General features: G+C 36.7%; 1 protein-coding gene across 8 annotated transcripts in view; it reads right to left on the reverse strand.

Annotated features, from left to right (window-relative positions):
• Window positions 1–415, reverse strand: part of LOC149226985 (putative ALA-interacting subunit 2) — a 121,574-nt gene extending 121,159 nt beyond the window's left edge. For 3 of the 8 annotated variants that reach the window (XM_089377658.1, XM_089377656.1, XM_089377653.1), the window contains exons 1-2: window positions 301–415; window positions 37–133 (exon numbers count right to left, since the gene is read on the reverse strand). The gene's annotated coding sequence lies outside the window, so the exon portion shown is untranslated. The other 5 variants (XM_089377657.1, XM_089377655.1, XM_089377651.1 and 2 more) reach the window with 2 other exon arrangements.
• Between the last annotated feature and the right edge of the window lie 14,443 nt (window positions 416–14,858).

The raw sequence follows: 14,858 nt of genomic DNA on the forward strand, positions 1-14,858 counted from the left end.
TGTGAACGCTATTTATGATAAAGCTCGCTTACGTACCTTCATAACGCTTTCGTTGTTATTGGGACTAGCAGATAATTCATGGGGACAATCTCCCTGGTCATTGGAGGACCGTCTTGGTATGAAGCAACTGCTTCTGCGGATCTTCCAAGCAGGTGTCAATGGCAACCAAAAATTCACAAGATTCTATTATTTCCGCTTCTTTTCAAACAAAACAATATATGGATTTGAAAGATTAAGAATAATTCACAATTAGTATTTTGCTCATTTTGCTTCAGAGCAGGGTAAAGCCTGGATTCCTACCCGTTTGATTCGAGCTGGGGCTGTGATTATCTGTCGCTTTTTCCACTTGGCATTTCCCTTGGAGTGGTTAAGGTATCGTTTTTTTTTCAATGATGGTTCGATCGTTGAGTGACAAATTGGTGGGAGTTTATTTTAATCAGCATAATCACATTAATTAATAAATATGTTAATGTATATTAATATTAAATATTTTTATAAATTAAAATTAATGTTTTTTATTTATAGGATGTTATTTTTTTATAATAATTTTATAATTGTATTGGGTAAATTATTTAAAAATAAATATAGATATAAAAATGTTAAGTAGTTAATATTTAAAATTATATTTATTAATGTAAAAGAGAGATGAATATCTCAATATTTATCTTAAGATAAACGTTTTTGGTTTGTATTAAAAGACACATTAATTTATCCACTTTCAATGGAAAGGTTTTTATTGGCATAATTAACTGAAATTTTTAATTTATAATAGTTTTGAAGGGATTATATTTTATAATTAATTATTAATAATAAGTTTTAAGAGTTAGGTTAAGTGGTCTAAAGCTAAGTGAAGTAAGTGGTTTAGAGCTTTGGGGGCAAGGTCACATAATTAATAGTTTACCATCCATAAAGCTAAGTGAAGTAAGGAGCTTTGGGGGCAAGGTCACATAATTAATAGTTTACCATCCATAAAATGTGGAAGAGTACTTCAAAGTGCTTTCATTCCAAATAAAAATATATATATATATATATATATATATATAATTATATATTTATTATTTTATATTGATTTGTTTCATGCTATTTTACTAATTACAAATCATGTCATTTTTCTAAATAACAATAATATGTCAACTTACAGTCTAGAATAATAATGATTTTTATTACTAATTGTTATTTATATTGATTTGTTTTCATGCCATTTTACTAATTACAAATCATGTCATTTTTTTAAATAATAGTAATATGTCAACTTACCATCCATAATAATAACGATATTTATTACTAATTTAACAACTAAATTATAATAGATTTTTCTATTCTTTAAAATTATTTTTACTCTGATAAAAATATCCCTATTAGAGTAATTAACCTAAATGTTTATTTTATAATATTTTTTTAAGGGATTATATTTTATAATTAATTATTATTAATATATAATATTTTTATATTGATTTGTTTGATTAATATATTATTTTTTTAATATAAATAGATAGGTTAATAGGTCAAGATTGAGAAGTATTTGAGAGAAGAGTGAAATCATGTCACTCTACTAATTACAAATCATGACATTTTTTTTAAACCACCCTAGATTCATCTTAATCTTGGATCTACCAAGTGTCAAAATAGATCAATTCTCTTAATTCTGGATCTACCAAGCGTCAAGAGGGATCAAATGTCTCGAGGGACATTTTATCTCTCTCAACAATCAAATCCCGCGAGGGACATTTGATCTCTCTCAACACTTGGTAGATCCATAATTAAGATGGATCTAGGCTAGTTTAATTATTAGCCTTCAAGTAGGCCACATTAAAGAAGAATGTTGGAAGAAATTGTCATTGATGTCAAATGGTGAATAGGTCATTATTTGTTTGACAATATGCACGACATTTCATCTCATAGGTTGCATGCCTTGTAGGCCTTTATGGTTGGAGAAGTATTCGGGTTTGACACTTGTTCATAATCTGCCCCAAGTTGAATGAGTTTGACCCCACATAAAATGCATGACACAAACAAGCTTAATATGGTCCAAACCCCAATCAAACTAATCCATTAAATAAGTGAGAAGTTGGCCTCCATTACAGGTTGGACAATCCTCCTCTTATTTAAAGACAAAATAATTATTTAATATCCAAGTTGGCTTCATCAATAGTTGTGATTTTTTAAAGGAAAAATTCTTTATATTTCAAGACCATGTCAGCCCTAAAATAAGCCTCCCTCCAAAAGTGTACAAATAAGGATAATTGTGGGCATTCAAAGCAAACAATTTGGTGCATCTGAGCACATAACATCTCTAGAGCAATCTGAGGCCCAAAGGAGGAATCTTGTGATATGAAGAGCAGTGATCAAACCTAAAGGACTGAATTTCTCAACTATTTTTCTGAGCATGAGTTTGTGGAGGCAAGGTTTGCTAATCAAGACTATTTGAGGCTCTTTGTAACGCCTCCTCCCACATTTACCTGCTTTTACAAGCTTCCTAGGGTAAACGTGAGATGAGTGCTACTATTACATGACTCGACCCCCAAGTTCTAGTGATGGAAGTGGGGCCTATGAACTAAAAACTTCCTGACCTCCCTCATGAAAAAACACTCAAGAGCCAAATAACCACCCCAAATGATCAATCCCTGAGCTGGAACCTTTTTTCATTGGCTTAACTCCATAAGTGAACCCCTAACACTCCTTGCATGTGGTTATGAGGCTGTAAATGCACTCATAAGCCTACTTCCATGCGGTTATGACCCAAAAACTCTAGTTTTGTGCTAGCGGTTCCAACATCTTAGACACTTTTCCAGGCTAGCCTCTAGACCATTGCCTAGAACTACCTGTAGCTTTCCAGAAACATAAACAAGATGCTAACAATGCTAACCATTCATAACTTGAACAATAACTTGACCTAGAATGCTTAATCCATGATAGACATTTCGTCAAACATATGATAAACTTATAAGCTACAGGTCATGAATGCATATCTTATCATAAACTTATGAACTTCATATGAGAATCACCAAGAAGGGTCAATGCCCTCTCAAGCTAGCTGCAATGACACTTTTTAGCTCATGCATTCATCAACCATTTAATAAATTGTCAAATCGTGAACAAGAGTCATAGTTAGAGCACATAATACAACCATGCTTATAACCATAATAGAAACCATGACAAATCAGCAATAAAATCCACATAATAACAAGTACAAGTGCTCATAGATCACAATAGGAAAGTAGATCGTATTAACTTATGCAAAAGTCAACCAAGTCAGGGACTTCCACGTACCACCCGACCATAGATTGGGTTGAACCAAATCTTTCTTTCAGCCAATCACCCTCGTGCCATATTCCAAGCATGAATGTGGAATCTGATGGGATAACCAAGACAAAATCAAACAGGAAATCTAGAGGTTAAACCACCTCCACCCTCAAGTTATTGTGATCTCACCTAAGCCGGTCCCGAGATCACTAAAACCAAACCAAGCTTGGATGGCTCATAATTACTTCACCATACCTTGAGGAATTTTCCTATCTCCACCCACTTGTTGAGGGCTTCCCGGAGAAAACCATCTCCACCCCAACCCTTGGGATTTTCCTGAGACCGCCTCACTTGGTTCCAAAACCTTCTAGAAATCCAAAGCTCAACCAAGAATGAATCCCATCACACCATTTCTATCCACGAAGTGGAAAGGCAAGGCTGAAACCATTGTCAAACCAGGAAAAACCCATGTCAATGACAACAAATTAACCAAATAAACAAATGCATTTACCATGCATTCACACCACAACTAGGAAATCACACATGCAACCTATTACCTGCAAAATCCTCTTGTTGAAGTTGGTTATCCAACTATCTCGTTGCTTCCCTTTGCTTTCCTTTGCTTGCTTGCTTACCTTTCTCCAAATCCAATTGAATGCTAAAGTGCTCCAGGAATGCTCTAAGTGTGCAAGAGTGTAAGAGATCCAAAAGCTAAACTAAGAAAAATTTGTAATGACCATAAGTTGCGAACTGATTCTCTGAAGCCTTTTTATCATTGTTGTCTCCTTTTTTCTTCATTTTCCTTCATTTTTCCTCTAGTTTCCCTTGCATGCATATTTGTGTCTCTTCACCTTCCTTTTCTCCTATTTTCCTTTATTTTCATAATTAAACGCCAATTATTTCCTCTTTGCCTTTGTCAATTTCCATAGCCATTATTAAACCACAAGTGATGCCCACTAAAGTGTTTTCCCAACATCAGCTTGGAATACGTGTCTCATGACCTTGGTCTTATTTTAACTTTATTTTTCTTTATTACATGAAAATTTAACCCGGGTTGTTACAAACCCCTCCCCCTTGGGGGAACATCATCCTCAATGTTCTATAGCGCCTATGGCTAACAAATAGTTGAAAATAAAACACACTGCCTATGGAGCTTTATAACATAGCTCGGTGCAGTATTTACAATGACATCTTGTCGAAAAACAAAATAAACATATCACTTATTGAAGCTTTATAACACAGCTCATATATATATATATATATATATATATATATATATATATATATATATATATATATATATATATATATATATATATATATATAGATATAGATATAGATATATATTTTCCCTTGGAAAAAGTCGTAATTTCTATTAATGGTAAGAAATTACATTCTGTAGATGTCGTAGCATATCCATATTGAGGCTTGAAAGCCTCTCCATTCGTTTGTTAACTAAAACCAATAAACAAAAAAAAAATAGTCTCCACGCAGGGAGCGCTTGTGATAATCCCAAAAAGGTGATAACTGTCTCTTTACAGTTTTAACTGTAAACCTTCAAAAAATGAAAAACCGTCTCTTTATCAAGAGATCATTAAGTATTGTATGTTCATAATAATAAACTACATACATAATTATAAAAAAAAGTAAAAAATAAAACATCATGTGCTTATGCCTCCTGTAGCATATGAAAGTCGATGAAAGGTCTATGGTAGTGCTGATGGAAGGTTCCATCAATTTATTCTTGGATTAACCAATCCTCTTCCTGCCTGTGCGTTGCCTCCTTTGATAAGAAGTATGCCCTTGTGTTGCACTCCCTTCTGAGGCGGCATTCGTGGACTACCAGATGGAGCCTTCCTCCAGCGGATCCTCCGAATAGTGAACTGCATCAATATCCATACCGACAGTTGCACAGTAATGTGGCCAAAACGCCTCAAACAAGCTGACCGACGGAAAACTGGCACCGACAAAAGCGTAAAACGGTAACAGGAGAGCGAAAAACCCAGGGGAGCAGGGTCCAGTTTAAGGTGAGAAATGTTGGTAACAGTAGTTTACCCTTCAGGCGGGATGAAAGGTCTGAGAGCAACCTGAGAGCGCTAAACCCTTCACGGCGAAAAACAAAACAGAAAGACCCCGACGCGTAAAAAAGAGAAGGTAAAAGAGGGCAGGGTGGGTTCCCACGTGTTGACGGGGGTAGCTGCAGGTCGGGTGATTGACTGCTGCAATACCCCGTACCCCTTATCCCGCCCGTTCTATCATGATCCATCACGGTCGTTCCGTCCAGGAGCCCTCTGTTCCCTCCAGAAACCCTCCATCCTCTGCATCGTCCATGAGACCTCTCTTTGGTTGAAAAATCATATATATATATATATATATATATATCATTTGCTTGAACCAACAAATAATGTAGCTTCATTGAGCCAAAGTGCTTCCACGAGACTTTAACTTGATCTATTGCTCGGTTCCAAAGTATTAGCGCCTATTTCTGCTGCAATATGCACTGAGGTTCTGCCTAGAACTCTCCCTCTGGTTCCACCTGCAATACAGACCAATCAATCACATGATCAACATCCTGCACATATCTCTTAAGTAATGAAACATGGAAAACATCATGGACTTTCACTGTTGGCGGCAGTGAAAGTTTATATACCACTGGTCCAATCCTCTCAAGGATCTCAAAAGGCCCGCAATGCTGAGGTGTCAACTTGGCACATAATCTAATCCTCAAAGATCTCCGCTTGGGCTTGATGCACAAGTACACATGCTCCCCAACTTTAAACTCATTGAATGCTCTATCTTGATCAACATAACTCTTTTTCCTGTCATATGTTGCCTTCAAATTCGTTTTGATAACTTGCATCTCCTGCTCCATCTCAGCCAACATGTCCAGTCCAATCAACACCTTGTTCACTGGACTACTCCAGTTGATAGGAGAATTACAATTCTGCCCATAAAGAGCCTCAAATGGACTCATCTTCAAGGATTTCTGATACCCATTATTATATACAAATCCTACCAGTGGAATATACTCCTCCCACTTCCTTTTTTGATGCATGACATACATCCTCAGCTTATCCTCAAGAATCTTGTTAACCCTCTTTGTATGTCCATCTATCTGCAGATGATAAGATGTACTGAAATCTAACTCGGTCCCCAAGCCTGCAAACAACTCTTTCCAAAACCTAAAAGTGAACTCGACATCTCTGTCTACTATGATCTTCTCGGAAACACCATGCAACCTCACAATCTCCCTGATGACGATATGAGCTACCTCACTACCTAAACTAGTAGACTTCACTACAATGAAGTGAGCTACCTTCCTCAATTTGCCAACCACAAGCATGATGGAATCATGTTGTCTCAATGTCCTTAACAATCCTGTAATGAAGTCCATGGAAATGACCTCCCATTTCCATTCTGGAATCGGAATAGGCTGTAGTAGACCAGCCGGGTGCTTACACTCAACTTTCACCTACTGACAGTCCAAACATCTAGTAACAAACTCAGCCATTTCTTTCTTCAAATTCGGTCAGTGATAGAACTTCTTGGTTGTCTTTAAATTCTTTTGGTATCCCGGGTGACCTGAATACAACTTGGCATGAAACTCCCCCAAGGTAAGCTTCTTGATCTCATTGTTATCAGACACATAAATCTTGTTCTTGAATCTGACCAAGCCACATATCGTGAGTTGATACTCCCTATCACCTTCACTCTATTGCTACAACCTCTGCTTTAGTTGTTGATACTTCTCATCGTGCTTCCCTGCCTACAAGATCCATGACTACAAATATGTCCCATAAGAGCTCACAACTGAAATATGATTTACTTGCACTCTCCTACTAAAAGAATTTGCAACCATATTCTCCTTTCCCTTGATGTATCTGATCTCAAAGTCAAACTCACTTGGGGTGGCCAACCATCTAGATTGTCTGGCATTCAGATTAGGTTGGTCAAACAAGTACCTCAGTCCACTATGATCACTCATCATAATAAACCCCCTTCCAAGAAGATAATGCCTCCACATATTTAGGGCATGAATGATAGTTGCCAACTCAACATCATGAGTCGCATAGTTCTGCTCACGCTCATTAAATTTCCTTGATTCATAGCATACCACCTATCCTTCTTGCATCAAGACTCCACCAAGTTCTTTCTTACAAGCATTTGTACAAACCACAAACTCCTTATCAGGATTTGCAACCTTCAAAACTAGAGCATTGATCCGGATTTAAACAATAACGCATCAAATTACAGAGATAACCATAAACACATAGATGCAACAGAAATAATACTTCATTTCATTAATGTAAAATACTGAAATATGCTTACAAACAACAATGCAAATAAACCAGCTAGGGTGATGGTAGCTTATCTCTGAGAAGAGATGTGTCGGCTACATGCCTCTTAATTATGTTACAATGAGGCTCGAAGGCCTATTTATTGTTGAGAAACAATGGAAAACCATAAACATCCAAAAACCTAACCCTAGAAGATGAAACGCCAAACTTTGGGCCCCGCTTGGGTAAATTGGTGCATCAACTTCCCAGGGTCGTAACTTTGGCATATGATCTCTATTTGGTGCGCACAATATCTCGTTAGAAATATCTATCCAAGAACTACAACTTTGGGAAAAGCAACATCGGTCCATGAACCCATGTTGCTCCTAGTTTTCCAAAAAAACGTCGTTTAGGGCCTCAAAATGGCTCAGGAAGTTCAGGACCCGAAAAACTGCTAAAAATAGTAAACTGTGCTACAATTAAGGAAACTGAAAAGCTGAAAGAAACAATGGTGGGGGTTCAAGTGGACTTGGTAGGTGGCCACCAATATCTACCTGGATCATTCCTCCCCCCTTAGGAAGCAATGTTCCCCATTGCGTTGAGTTCCTCCATGAGATGAGGAAACTTCTGCTGAACTTGGTCCCTGGTGAGCCACTTGCCCTAGTGAAGGAGTTGGCTTGCTTTGACAACTCGATACAGTTGGATATTTTGTTGGCGAGTGTGCTTGATCTGTGTGACCATGATCTGTTCAGTTGTAGCTTGTTCCATGCAATCTGGATTTAACTTTGTGGGTGTGAGTTGTTCTGCAATGTCGGATGTGTCTAGTAATGGTAGAAAGCATCGCCGAAGACGGTCCACATTGAACACTGGGTGCAGGCCAAGGAATGGGGGAATGCTAAGCTCAAATGCATTATCTCCCATAGCCTTGGTAATGGTGTAAGGACCATATCGGAGTGGTCTAAGTTTCCAATAGGCTCCGGTAAGGCGTTCCTTTTGCAAATGCAACCAAACTTTGTCGCCCACCTGAAACTTTGTCGCCCACCTAAAACTTGTCGTTCCATAAATCCTGATGTTTAAGCTTGTGGGCATTGTTGCAATGATAGATCTTGGTTTCAATTCTCAGTACGCCTTTTCCACAGTGATCATCTCATCCAGGATTGATTTATCCGACGTGGTTATGTTTAACTAAATCGTCTAATACAACAAGAACCCAATCGTTATGTGAAACAATGAAACCAAAAATACAGGTGATTGGGAAGCAAAACATACTCTTGGGTCTCCGGGATGCTGTTCTGGGTGCAGCCGCAGCAACAACAGAAGTGTTGGGGCTGCTACCGTCCATGGCAACAACAGCAATAATTTGTAAGAACCAGACCCGAAATTTTCAGTCTTTTCATTGAGCGCAGAAAATGTATGTCAGCGACGAGTCAAGGGCATGACCTGTGAACGCTATTTATGATAAAGCTCGCTTACCTACCTTCATAACGCTTTCGTTGTTATTGGGAATAAAAGATAATTCATGGGGACAATCTCCCTGGTCATTGGAGGACCGTCTTGGTATGAAGCAACTGCTTCTGCGGATCTTCCAAGCATGTGAGCAAGGTGTCAATGGCAACCAAAAATTCGCAAGATTCTATTATTTCCGCTTCTTTTCAAAAAAAACAATACATGGATTTAAAAGATTAAGAATAATTCACAATTAGTATTTTGCTTCAGAGCAGGGTAAAGCCTGGATTCCTACCCCTTTGATTCGAGCTGGGGCTGTGATTATCTGTCGCTTTTTCCACTTGGCATTTCCCTTGGAGTGGTTAAGGTATCGTTTTTTTCAATGATGGTTCGATCATTGAGAGACAAATTGGTGGGAGTTTATTTTAATCAGCATAATCACATTAATTAATAAATATGTTAATGTATATTAATATTAAATATTTTTATAATTTAAAATTAATGTTTTTTATTTATAGGATGTCCTTTTTTTAATAATAATTTCATAATTGTATTGGGTAAATTATTTAAAAATAAATATAGATATAAAAATGTTAAGTAGTTAATATTTAAAATTATATTTATTAATGTAAAGGAGAGATGACAAAAATAAGAATATCTCAATATCTATCTCTCTTAAGATAAACGTTTTTGGTTTGGATTAAAAGATACATTAATTTGTCCACTTTCAATAGAAAGGTTTTTATCGGCATAATTAACTGAAATTTTTAATTTATAATAGTTTTTAAGGGATTATATTTTATAATTAATTGTTAACAATAAGTTTTAAGAGTTAGGTTAAGTGGTCTAAAGCTAAGTGAAGTTTTATGATAATTCAAGTGGTTTAGAGCTTTGGGGCAAGGCCACATAATTAATAGTTTATCATCCATAAAATGTGGAAAAGTACTTGGAAGTGATTCATTCCAAGTTAAAATTATATATATATATATATATATATATATATTATTTTATATTGATTTGTTTCGTGCTATTTTACTAATTACAAATCATGTCATTTTTTTAAATAACAATAATATGTCAACTTACAGTCCAGAATAATAATGATTTTTATTATTAATAGTTATTTATATTGATTTGTTTTCATGCCATTTTACTAATTACAAATCAAATAATAGTAATATGTCAACTTATCGTCTAGAATAATAACGATTTTTATTACTAATTTAACAACTAAATTATAATAGATTTTCCTATTCTTTAAAATTATTTTTACTCTGATAAAAATATCCCTATTAGAGTAATTAACCTAAATGTTTATTTTATAATATTTTTTTAGGGATTATATTTTATAATTAATTATTATTAATATATAATATTTTTATATTGATTTGCTTGATTAATATATTATTTTTTTTAATATAAATAAATAGGTTAATAGGTCAAGATTGAGAAGTATTTGAGAGAAGAGTCAAATCATATCACTCTACTAATTACAAATCATGACATTTTTTTTAACCACCCTAGATTCATCTTAATCTTGGATCTACCAAGTGTCAAAATGGATCAATTCTCTTAATTTTGGATCTACCAAGCGTCAAGAGGGATCAAATCTCTCGAGGGACATTTTATCTCTCTTAACGATCAAATCCCTCGAGGGACATTTGATCTCTTTCAATGCTTGGTAGATCCAGAACTAAGATGGATCTAGGCTAGTTTAATTATTAGCCTTTAAGAAGGCCACATTAAAGAAGAATGTTGGAAGAAAATGTCATTGATGTCAAATGGTGAATAGGTCATTATTTGTTTGACGATATGCACGGCATTTCATCTCATAGGTTGCATGCCTTGTAGGTATTTCTGGTTGGAGAAGTATTTGAGTTTGACACTTGTTCATAATCTACCCCAAGTTGAATGGGTTTGACCCCACCTAAAATGCATGACACAAACAAGCTTAATATGGTCCAAACCCTAATCAAACTGATCCATTAAATAAGTGAGAAGTTGGCCTCCATTACAGGTTGAACAATCCTCCTCTTGTTTAAAGACAAAAAAATTATTTACTATCCAAGTTGGCTTCAGCAATAGTTGTGTTTTTTTTACGCTTTATATTTCAAGACCATGTCAGCCCTAAAATAAGCCTCCCTCCAAAAGTGTATAAATAAGGATAATTGTGGGCATTCCAAGCAAACAATTCGGTGCATCTGAGCACATAACATCTCTGGAGCAATCTGAGGCCCAAAGGAGGAATATTGTGATATGAAGAGCAGTGATCAAACCTAAAGGACTGAATTTCTCAGCTATTTTTCTGAGGATGAGTTTGTGGAGGCAAGGTTTGCTAATCAAGACTATTTGAGGCTCTTTGTAATGCCTCCTCCCATATTTACCTGCTTTTACAAGCTCCCTAGGGTAAACGTGAGATGAGTGCTACTATTACATGACTCGACCCCTAAGTTCTAGTGATGGAAGTGGGGCCTATGAACTGAAAACTTCCTGACCTTCCTCATGAACTACAAAACACCCAAGAGTCAGATAACCACCCCAGATGATCAATCCCTGAGCTAGAACCTTTTTTCACTGACTTCACTCCATAAGTGAACCCCTAACACTCCTTGCATGCGGTTATGAGGCTATAAATGCACTCATAAGCCTACTTCCATGCAGTTATGACCCAAAAACTCTAGTTTTGTGCTAGTGGTTCCAACATCTTAGACACTTTTCCAGGCTAGCCTCTAGACCATTGCCTAGAACTGCCTGTAGCTTTCCAGAAACATAAACAAGATGCTAACAATGCTAACCATTCATAACTTGAACAATAACTTGACCTAGACATGCCTAATCCATGATAGACATTTCGTTAAACATATGATAAACTTATAAGCTACAGGTCATGAATGCATATCTTATCATAAACTTATGAACTTCATATGAGAATCACCAATAAGGGTCAATGCCCTCTCAAACTAGTTGTAATGACACTTTTTAGCCCATGCATTCATCAACCATTTAATAAACTGTCAAATCGTGAACAAGAGTCATAGTTAGAGCACATCATACAACCATGCTTATAACCATAATAGAAACCATGACAAATCAGCAATAAAATCCACATAATAACAAGTACAAGTGCTCATAGATCACAATAGGAAAGTAGATCTTATTAACTTATGCAAAAGTCAACCAAGTCAGGGACTTCCACGTACCACCCAACCATAGATTGGGTTGAACCAAATCTTTCTTTCAGCCAATCACCCCCGTGCGGATAACCAAGACAAAATCAAACAGGAAATCTAGAGATTAAACCACCTCCACCCTCAAGCTATCGTGATCTCACCTAAGCCAGTCCCAAGATCACTAAAACCAAACCAAGCTTGGATGCCTCATAATTACTTCACCATACCTTGAGGAATTTTCCTGTCTCCATCCACTTGTTGAGGGCTTCCCGGAGAAAACCATCTCCACCCCAACCCTTGGGATTTTCCTGAGACCACCTCACCTGGTTCCAAAACCTTCTAGAAATCCAAAGCTCAACCAAGAATGAATCCCATCACACCATTTCTATCCACGAAATGGAAAGGCAAGGCTGAAACCATTATCAAACCAGGAAAAATCCATGTCAATGACAACAAATTAACCAAATAAACAAATGCATTTACCATGCATTCACACCACAACTAGGAAATCACACATGCAACCTGTTACCTGCAAAATTCTCTTGTTGAAGTTGGTTATCCAACTATCTCATTGCTTCCCTTTACTTTCCTTTGCTTGCTTGCTTACCTTTCTCCAAATCAAACTGAATGCTAAAGTGCTCCGGGAATGCTCTAAGTGTGCAAGAGTGTAAGAGATCCAAAAGCTAAATTAAGAAAAAGTTGTAATGACCAAAAGTTGTGAATTGATTCTCTGAAGCCTTTTTATCATTGATGTCTCCTTTTTTCTTCATTTTCCTTCATTTTTCCTCTAATTTCCCTTGCATGCATATTTGTGTCTCTTCACCTTCCTTTTCTCCTATTTTCCTTTATTTTCATAATTAAATGCCAATTATTTCCTCTTTGCCTTTGTCAATTTCCATAGCCATTATTAAACCACAAGTGATGCCCACTAAAGTGTTTTCCCAACATTCAGCTTGGAATACGTGTCTCATGACCTTGGTCTTATTTTGACTTTATTTTTCTTTATTACATGAAACTTTAACCCGGGCTGTTACAAATCCCTCCCCCTTGGGGGAACATCATCCTCAATGTTCTATAACGCCTATGGCCAACAAATAGTTGAAAACAAAACACACTGCCTATGGAGCTTTATAACATAGCTCGGTGCAGTATTTACAATGACATCTTGTCAAAAAACAAAATAAACATATCGCTTATTGAAGCTTTATAACACAACGCATTGTGGTATTTACAACGATATATATATATATATATATATATATATATATATATATATATATATATATATATATATATATATATATATATATAGTCGTAATTTCTATCAATGGTAAGAAATTACATTCTGTAGATGCCGTAGCATATGCATATTGAGGCTTGAAAGCCTCTCCATTCGTTTGTTAACTAAAACCAAAAAAAAAAAATAGTCTCCATGCAGGGAGCGCTTCTGTAATCCCAAAAAGGTGATAAATGTCTCTTTACAGTTTTAACTGTAAACCTTCAAAAAATGAAAAACTGTCTCTTTATCAAGAGATCATTACAGTACTGTATGTTCATAAAAATAAACTGCATACATAATTATACAAAAAAGTTAAAAAATAAAACATCATGTGCTTATGCCTCCTGTAGCATATGAAAGTCGATGAAAGGTCTATGGTAGTGCTGATGGAAGGTTCCATCAATTTCTTCTTGGATTAACTAATCCTCTTCCTGCCTGTGCGCTACCTCCTTTGATAAGAATTCTGCCCCTATGTTGTGCTCCCTTCTGAGGCGACATACGTGGACTGCCAGATGGAGCCTTCCTCCAGCGGATCCTCCGAATAATCAACTGCATCAATATCCATACCGACAGCTACACAGTAATGTGGCCAAAACGCCTCAAACAAGCTGACCGACGGAAAATTGGCACTGACAGAAGCATAAAATGGTAACAGGAGAGCGAAAAACCCAAGGGAGCAGGGTCCGATTCAAGGTGAGAAATGTTGGTAACAGTCGTTTACCCTTCAGGCAGGATGAAAGCTCTGAGAGCAACCTGAGAGCGCTAAACACTTCACGATGAAAAACAAAATGGAAAGACCCCGTCGCGTAAAAAAGAGAAGGTAAAAGAGGGCAAGGTGGGTTCCCACGTGTTGACGGGGGTAGCTGCAGGTCGGGTGATTGACTGATGCAATACCCTGTACCCCTTATCCCGCCCGTTCTGTCATGATCCATCACGGTCGTTCCATCCAGGAGCCCTTCGTTTCGTCCAGAAACCCTCCATCCTCCGCACCGTCCACGAGACCTCTCTTTGGTTGAAAATTCATATCTATATATATATATATCACATGATCAACATCCTGCACATATCTCTTAAGTAATGAAACATGGAAAACATCATGCGCTTTCACTGTTGGTGGCAGTGCAACTTTATAGACCACTGGTCCAATCCTCCCAAGGATCTCAAAAGGCCCGCAATACTGAGGTGTCAACTTGGCACATAATCCAATCCTCAAAGATCTCCGCTTGGGCTTGATGTGCAAGTATACATGCTCCCCAACTTTAAACTCATTGAATGCTCTATCTTGATCAACATAACTCTTTTTCATGTCATATGTTGCCTTAAAATTCATTTTGATAACTTGCATCTCCTGCTCCATCTCAACCAACATGTCCAGTCCAATCAACACCTTGTTCACTGGACCACTCTAGTTGATAGGATATTTACAATTCCGCCCATAAAGAG

This window comes from Pinus tabuliformis, chromosome J (assembly GCF_031772625.1).
Source record: "Pinus tabuliformis cultivar Carrire ecotype Pingquan chromosome J, CPIR1, whole genome shotgun sequence".
Taxonomy (NCBI): Eukaryota; Viridiplantae; Streptophyta; class Pinopsida; order Pinales; family Pinaceae; genus Pinus; species Pinus tabuliformis.